This window comes from Giraffa tippelskirchi, chromosome 4 (assembly GCF_054371585.1).
Source record: "Giraffa tippelskirchi isolate mGirTip1 chromosome 4, T2T-mGirTip1v1.2.pri, whole genome shotgun sequence".
NCBI lineage: Eukaryota > Metazoa > Chordata > Mammalia > Artiodactyla > Giraffidae > Giraffa > Giraffa tippelskirchi.
Genome location: NC_137278.1, coordinates 197997880 through 198004454, shown reverse-complemented (window position 1 = coordinate 198004454; position 6575 = coordinate 197997880). Strand labels below are relative to the sequence as shown.

The 6575-nt window shown below is 45.5% G+C and overlaps 1 non-coding gene across 1 annotated transcript; it reads left to right on the top strand.

Moving 5' to 3' along the window:
• The first annotated feature begins 5207 nt into the window (after window positions 1–5207).
• Window positions 5208–5281, top strand: TRNAG-CCC (transfer RNA glycine (anticodon CCC)). Its single transcript has one exon. It is a non-coding gene; the product is annotated as a tRNA-Gly (tRNA).
• Window positions 5282–6575: the final 1294 nt, after the last annotated feature.

Sequence of the window (6575 nt, the reverse complement as noted above, 5' to 3'; positions counted from 1 at the left end):
GCTCTCCTAACAACCGTATGGAGCGGGAGTGGGTACTGTTAATATGGTCGTTTGGGACTGGGCAGTGAACAGGATGGGGATGTTTGCGGAAAGTCTCAGGAGAAGTAAATGGTCCAGTCAGAATTTACAGCTAAGCAGCCCAGCTCCAGAGCTAGCACTGAGCTAATCCTTCTTGCCAGAGCTTAAGCTCATTCTCTCTTGCAATGTCAGCAGAAAAGATTAATTCATCCATTCGACAAATATTTATTGAGTGCCCACTCTTTGCCAGGTAAGGAAAACTGGCTGGTCTCCGCCTTCAAGCAGCTTAGCCTAATGGGGAGAAAGACACTGATCAAATGAACATGCGAATCTTTGTGAAATTGTGTGTGTGGAAAAACACGAGAGACACGTCAGCTGTGCCAGGTAAGTACATCATGGGAGGATTCTTACCTGGTCACTTAGGTCAGAGCTGGAGCCGGAAACTACAAGGGCCCTTAGGACAAAGGACCTGCCTGTTTGTACCCCTGGCTGCTGAGGATTCAGTGACCCAACCCCAGCTTTGGGAGCCTTGGAAGGAAGGAGGAAAGAAGAAGCAGGAGAAGATGGTTCTTCTTGGGTGTTACCGACCAGGGTTTTTGGTCTCCTTAATCAATAGAAATTGATCAGAGACCAGAAAAGAAATTTAGGCCAGGCTTTACTGGGACCCCCACTTTAGCAGTGGAGAGCGAGAATGAACAGCAGGTTCCCTTGCTTATCCATTCCCTGAGAGGTGGAGACCCTCTTCCTTCTTTGGGGTGAGGGTAGCGGTGTGTCCAGGGATCAGGCTCGAGGGGTGGCTTGGTTGCTTTGCCCACCCCTTAGATGGTGTTGTGTGCCAGGGGACATGCTCAGTACCCTGATTTTGCTCCTGACCCCCTGTTTTGGCTCCAGGCTCTTCAAAAGTGACAGTGGGTTTGTTGGTCTCTTTGTATCTTTTGGGTCCAGAATTTGCCCCAACTGTGCACACACGCGGTTATTTTTAGTCCCATGCAGTTTCTTTGTATTCTGTTGCTTGAGGAGAGGTGTGTCCAGGTGCAAGCTTTGCACCCAAGAGTCCCAGGTCCCAGCCTGTCTCACAAGTAACTCGTCTCCCTCCCCCTCTGACCTGCTGCTCTTTCCAGCCTTGAGGTTGAGCTCCTGAGGGCGGTGAAGCAGCTGGATCTCCCAGAGGTCACCCTGAAAGCTGATTCTTTCCCAGGAGAGGAACTCAGCATCGGCTGTGGTTCTTGAAGAGAATCAGCCACACCGACCACATCAGGTTTGCTGGGAGAGTGATGGGCGTCAGGCACGCGGACCTCGGGGGAGCTGCAGTCTTGGCAGCAGGTCCTAGAGAGATGGACGTGGCCCTCCTTCTCTGTTTGCCAGGTGTGTCTCTATGGCGACGTGAAGACAAGCATGGGCCCCTGATGCCATTTACTTCCAAAGACTGAGTTAAACCTCACTACATGTATTCATGGGGGAGATTAGGAAACACAGGAACCACATCAGTGGTTTCCAAAGCATTTTACAGCGTGGGTCCAGTGTGCTAAGTGGGGGCAGTGTGGAGGAGGCTTCTCTCTATGTCACCTTAAAGACCCTCGATGGAGAAGGATTTCCAAGTTTTGAGTCCTTCAGCCCTAGCCCAGCTGACATCTCAGGGCTCAGGGACCAGAAAAGGGAGATTCAAAGGGAGATTTTCAGTTGCCTAAAGCCAGTTATTAAAGAAAGAAGGCTGATCATCCCAAGAGATTTCCCAGAGAGGCAGATACAGAAATGTAGAGGGGAAAGAAAAAGCAGATGGAGTGTGATGGAAGAGGAACAGTTCCTGAAGTTTGGGGGGAGAGGAGGTGAGAAGTAACACGATGCTCACTGTCCCCACACTTTCTAGTTGAGTCACTTCGCCAAGTCCAAGTGTGAGATGACTCAGAGCACAGGCTGTCAGCCGCTTCAAGATCAGGGCCAGGACTGATAACCAAGGCAGGATGCTGGGAGTTCAGGGCTGACCAGATAGTCAACCTCTAATTTATCAAGCTAGAGGATGACAGTTTCTTCTGGATGCACCAGCCAGGGTGGCTCCACTACCCTAAGGGTGTGTGATGGATGGTTTCTGCCAGCGGACTGTCTTTTGAACAATCAGATTGCAAAAAACCAAAAATGATGAGGAGCTGATCAGTATAGAGTGCCTGCACTTAAGAGAGATCTGATAAGAATAGATGGAAACAAAAGGAATGTACAGATGTGAGGTTTGGTCCATAAAGAAGACTGAGTGCCAGAGAATTGATGCTTTCAAATCGTGGTTCTGGAGAAGACTCTTGAGAGTCCCTTGGACAGCAAGGAAATCAAACCAGTCAGTTCTAAAGGAAATCAACCATGAATATTCATTGGAAGGACTGATGCTGAAGCTCCAATACTTTGGCCACCTGATGCAAAGAACCAGCTCGTTGGAAAAGACCCTGATGCTGGGAAAGATTGAAGGCAAAAGAAAAAGAGGGAGGCAGAGGATGAAATGGTTGGAGGGCATCACTGACTCAATGGACATGAGTTTGAGCAAATTCTGGGAGATTACGGAAGACAGGGAAGCCTGGTGTGCTGCAGTCCATGGGGTGTCAAAGAGTCGGACACGACTGAGCGACTGAACAGCAACAACAGAACAGAACGAGGCTTCTGTTCAGAGTCAAGGGCTGCAGGAACGGGCATGGGTGCATCAGTCCCCCATCGGGAGCCAGCAGGCAAAAGAGCAAATCCAGGTTTACCGCTTACTAACTGGCACCCTCACACGATCCCTTAAACTATAGGGCTCTCAAACCCTTTGATTTTAAAATAAAGCGAATGCTATCTGCCCTACAGCGTTGTGACTATTTCATAAAAGACATGTTTTGAATGCAAGCACTTATAAAACTATAAAATGCTTTGCAAATAGAAAGGATTATTTCCAGTAACCTGAAAATCAATGAAGTAAAAACAGAAAATGGACTGTGTTTATGTCCTCCGTATACATCGTATTCCACAGGAATGGCACCTCCAGGAGCCGTGGTGAATGGTGTTTCTCATAGAGGGTGCAGTGGTGCCAAGTCAGGTAGAAGGAAGCCAGGTTTACATGAGAAGCATTTTAGTTTATGATTCCCCTCTCTGTGCTGTGAATTTATGAGATCAGTAAAACATTCATAGGAAGCATGCGTCAGTAAGAATAGGTGAGATTGTGCTGCAGAAATATGATAACCCCTCAGATCCCAAGATCTTTAAGCAGAGTTTTCTTTTTACTCATATTACACAGTCTTCGTGGGACAGCAGGGGCTTTGCTCATCCCAGTCCCTCAGGGAGCAAGGGTAACAATATACAGCCCCATCTTTTTTTAAAAAAAATTATTTTATTGAAGTATAGTTGGTTTATAATATTGTGTTAGTTTCTGCTGTATGGCAAAATGATTCAGTTGTACATACATGTATTCATTTCCATATTCTCTTCCATTATGGTTTATTAAAAAATATTGAATATACTGTGTAAGAACTTGTTGTTTATATGTCTTATATATAATAGTTAGCATCTGCTAACCCCAAACTCCTAGTGCTTCTCTCCTCCAACCCCCTCCCCCTTGGCAAATACAGGTCTGTTTTCTGTATCTGCGAGTCTGTTTCTGTTTCATAGATAAGTTTATTTGTGTCGTATTTTAGATTCCACATATAAGTGATTTCACGTGGCGTTTGTCTTTATCTTTCTGACTCACTTCACTTAGTATGATTGTTTCTAGGTCCATCCATGTTGCTGCAAATGACATCATTTCATTCTTTTCTATGGCTACATAATATATATATGTGTGTATATCTATATATATATACATATATATATATACACATATATATATACATACTCACATATATGTATATATATGCAGCCTGCATAATACATATATATATATATATATATATATATATATCTCCCATCTTCTTTATCCATTCCTCTGTTGATGGACACGTAGGTTGCTTCCATGCCTTGGCTATTGTCAATAGTACTGCTATGAATATAGGGGTGCATGTATCAATATATCTTTTTGAATTACAGTTTTGTCCAGATATATGCCCAGAAGTGGGATTGCAGGATCATACGGCCACTCTGGCTAGCTTTCTGAGAAACCTCCACACTGTTCTCCGTAGTGGCCATGCCAACTTACGTTCCCACCAACACAATAGGAGGGCTTCTTTTTCTGATAGTGATTTTTAGTGTAGAGAAAACTGCTGGGGGTTATAGAAAGTTTATCCTCAAATGTTTTCTTCAAGCCATTCTGTCATGATTTGTTTGCTCTTTGACGAGTTCCCATCTGAACAGTGGCTGAAAGGGCTGAGTCTTTCAAATCTGTAGTTGTTGATTTGCTTCTGATGGGGTTCAGGGCACACAACCCCAAGATAGGGCCCTTGGGAATGCTGAGCATCTTACACTGAAGGAGTCTGAGAAAAAGACAGAAGCAGGGGGAACCCTCTGACCTCCCCCTCTTCTCCCCCTTTCCCTGAAATGGGTCATCTGAAATCTCCCAGAATTCAGATGTGAAGAATACCTTCCTCGGACCAGAAGGAGGAAGACATTCTTATCAATTGCGATGGAATTTGGGGCGAGAAATGTGCATACACAAACCTTGTAAAACTTCTCTCTTCCCATTACATTTTTATCATTTGCTACCTAAGCCCAGACTCCTCTGTCTTGTCATGTCTTTGCGATGCTTCATTTCTTTGCCTAGAAGCCTCCTGTTCTGATTGATTCTTTGGGTCTTCGTTCTCTTGCGGGGGCTCCCAAGGGCATGTAAAAATTCCATGAAAGTTGTATGCCTTTGACCTCTTAATCTATCCTCACCAGGTCAATTTTCAGACCTGGCCAAGGACCCTAATGGAGTTAAGGAAAACGTTTCCTCCCCTACAGGTACCTGGAGGTTTGGGCAACAAATAACTCACTGGAGCTGCCTTTTAGGGGCTCAGAACTCAAAGTTCATAGGGGAGAAAATATGGGATATGTGTAAAATCCCACCATCAAACCCCATTTAAAGAAAGGTGCCAGGGTGATTGGAAGGCAGCACAGATAATACCAAAGTTGTGTGTATACTTGAGTCTTAAACTGGTCAAATCCTATTTCCTGCCTTAGTTCTCTTTGTCTGTAAAATATGGAGCTGCCACCTTCCCCAGTCACTAGAGAGGGTATGAGGATAAAACCATATTTAAGGGAATTCCCTAGTTGGTCCAGTGGTTAAGACTCTGCGCTCCCAATGCAGGGGGCCCGGGTTTGATCCCCGGTTGGGGAACTAGATCCCACATGCCTCAACTATTAATAAGACCTAGCAACAGCCAAATAAATACATGAATAGAAATAAATATTAAAAAAATGTTTAAGAATTAAAATCTCTGAGGTCTTTCAAGGGAGAGGAACTACAGAAATTCCTTGTATTCTCGTCACTGTTACGGGAAACATGTGACTTTAAACTTAGAAGGAAAATGTTAGGACTTGGGTCCCATCTCTGTCCCAGAGTGTTTAATCATGCTGACCTTGGTTTGCAGACCCCAAAGTGAGGTGGAAGGGACCCTCTCCTTTCCAGAGGTGCCTGCCTTAGGGGCATGGACTAGACGTCTCTGCAGAAGTCTTTGTAAACCTCGGGCCTTTTCTAAGCTGAGTTAGTGCTTCATCATTGTCGCCCTGACACTCTGTGCCTCTGGGGGGTGAGCTCTGGAGGACTCAGGCAGTGACAGGGGATGGGAGTGACAGTTCCCAGGCAGGCGCTATTTCAGGGGTGGGCCCAGCCAACCCCGCTGACTGGGGCGGGTGTGAGGAGACAGGCAGAGGCTTTATCTCCCGAGTTCTGACCTGTGTGTGATTCTTCTGGCCAGTCTTGCTCTTCTCACACCCTCCGGTGTCTGGTTTCATGAGCCCAGGGACATCTGGGGTTGAGTGGGCCTGCTGGGGACAGAGGCCCCCTTCCCTCCCCCCCATACGACTTACAAGGCCGGAGGCCAAGGGCTGAGCTGGAAACCCAGATCACAGAGCCAGTGGGACAGAGATCGGAGCCTCCTGGTTCACATCCTTCCAGCAGCTAGAAACAAAGGAGTTGCCTTTTGATGGAGCTTTTAAAAAATGTGCTGTGATTCTTTCATACAGTGTTAATACTAGATTGTACTGATAGTGTGATTGACAAATGACTCTGTTTTCATCTTTCAAAACACATTTTAGAACTGCAAGCCTTTCTTTCCCCTCTTTTCTCTTCCTGTCTCTTTTCTCCTTTTCATCAAACGTTTATGGAGCTTCTGCTATATGCCTTGGACTGTGAGTACATAGAAATAACACCAGCTTTGTCATCTTGGAATTGTAATGTGGCCAAACTAAGTGATGGATGGGTGAGCAAGGAATGAATACTTGTTGGCTAGTCTTGTTTACCGGACACTGTGCTTTCCATTGTCACATGTATTTAATTTAATTTAAAACTGAGCAAGCCCCAAAGGTAGTTGGTGTTAATAACAATCCTCTCATATTGATCTAATTCTCTGAACAACCCCCGGAGGTGAAAACTGTGATTATGTCCACACTGTCCAGCAGGAGCGGGGTGA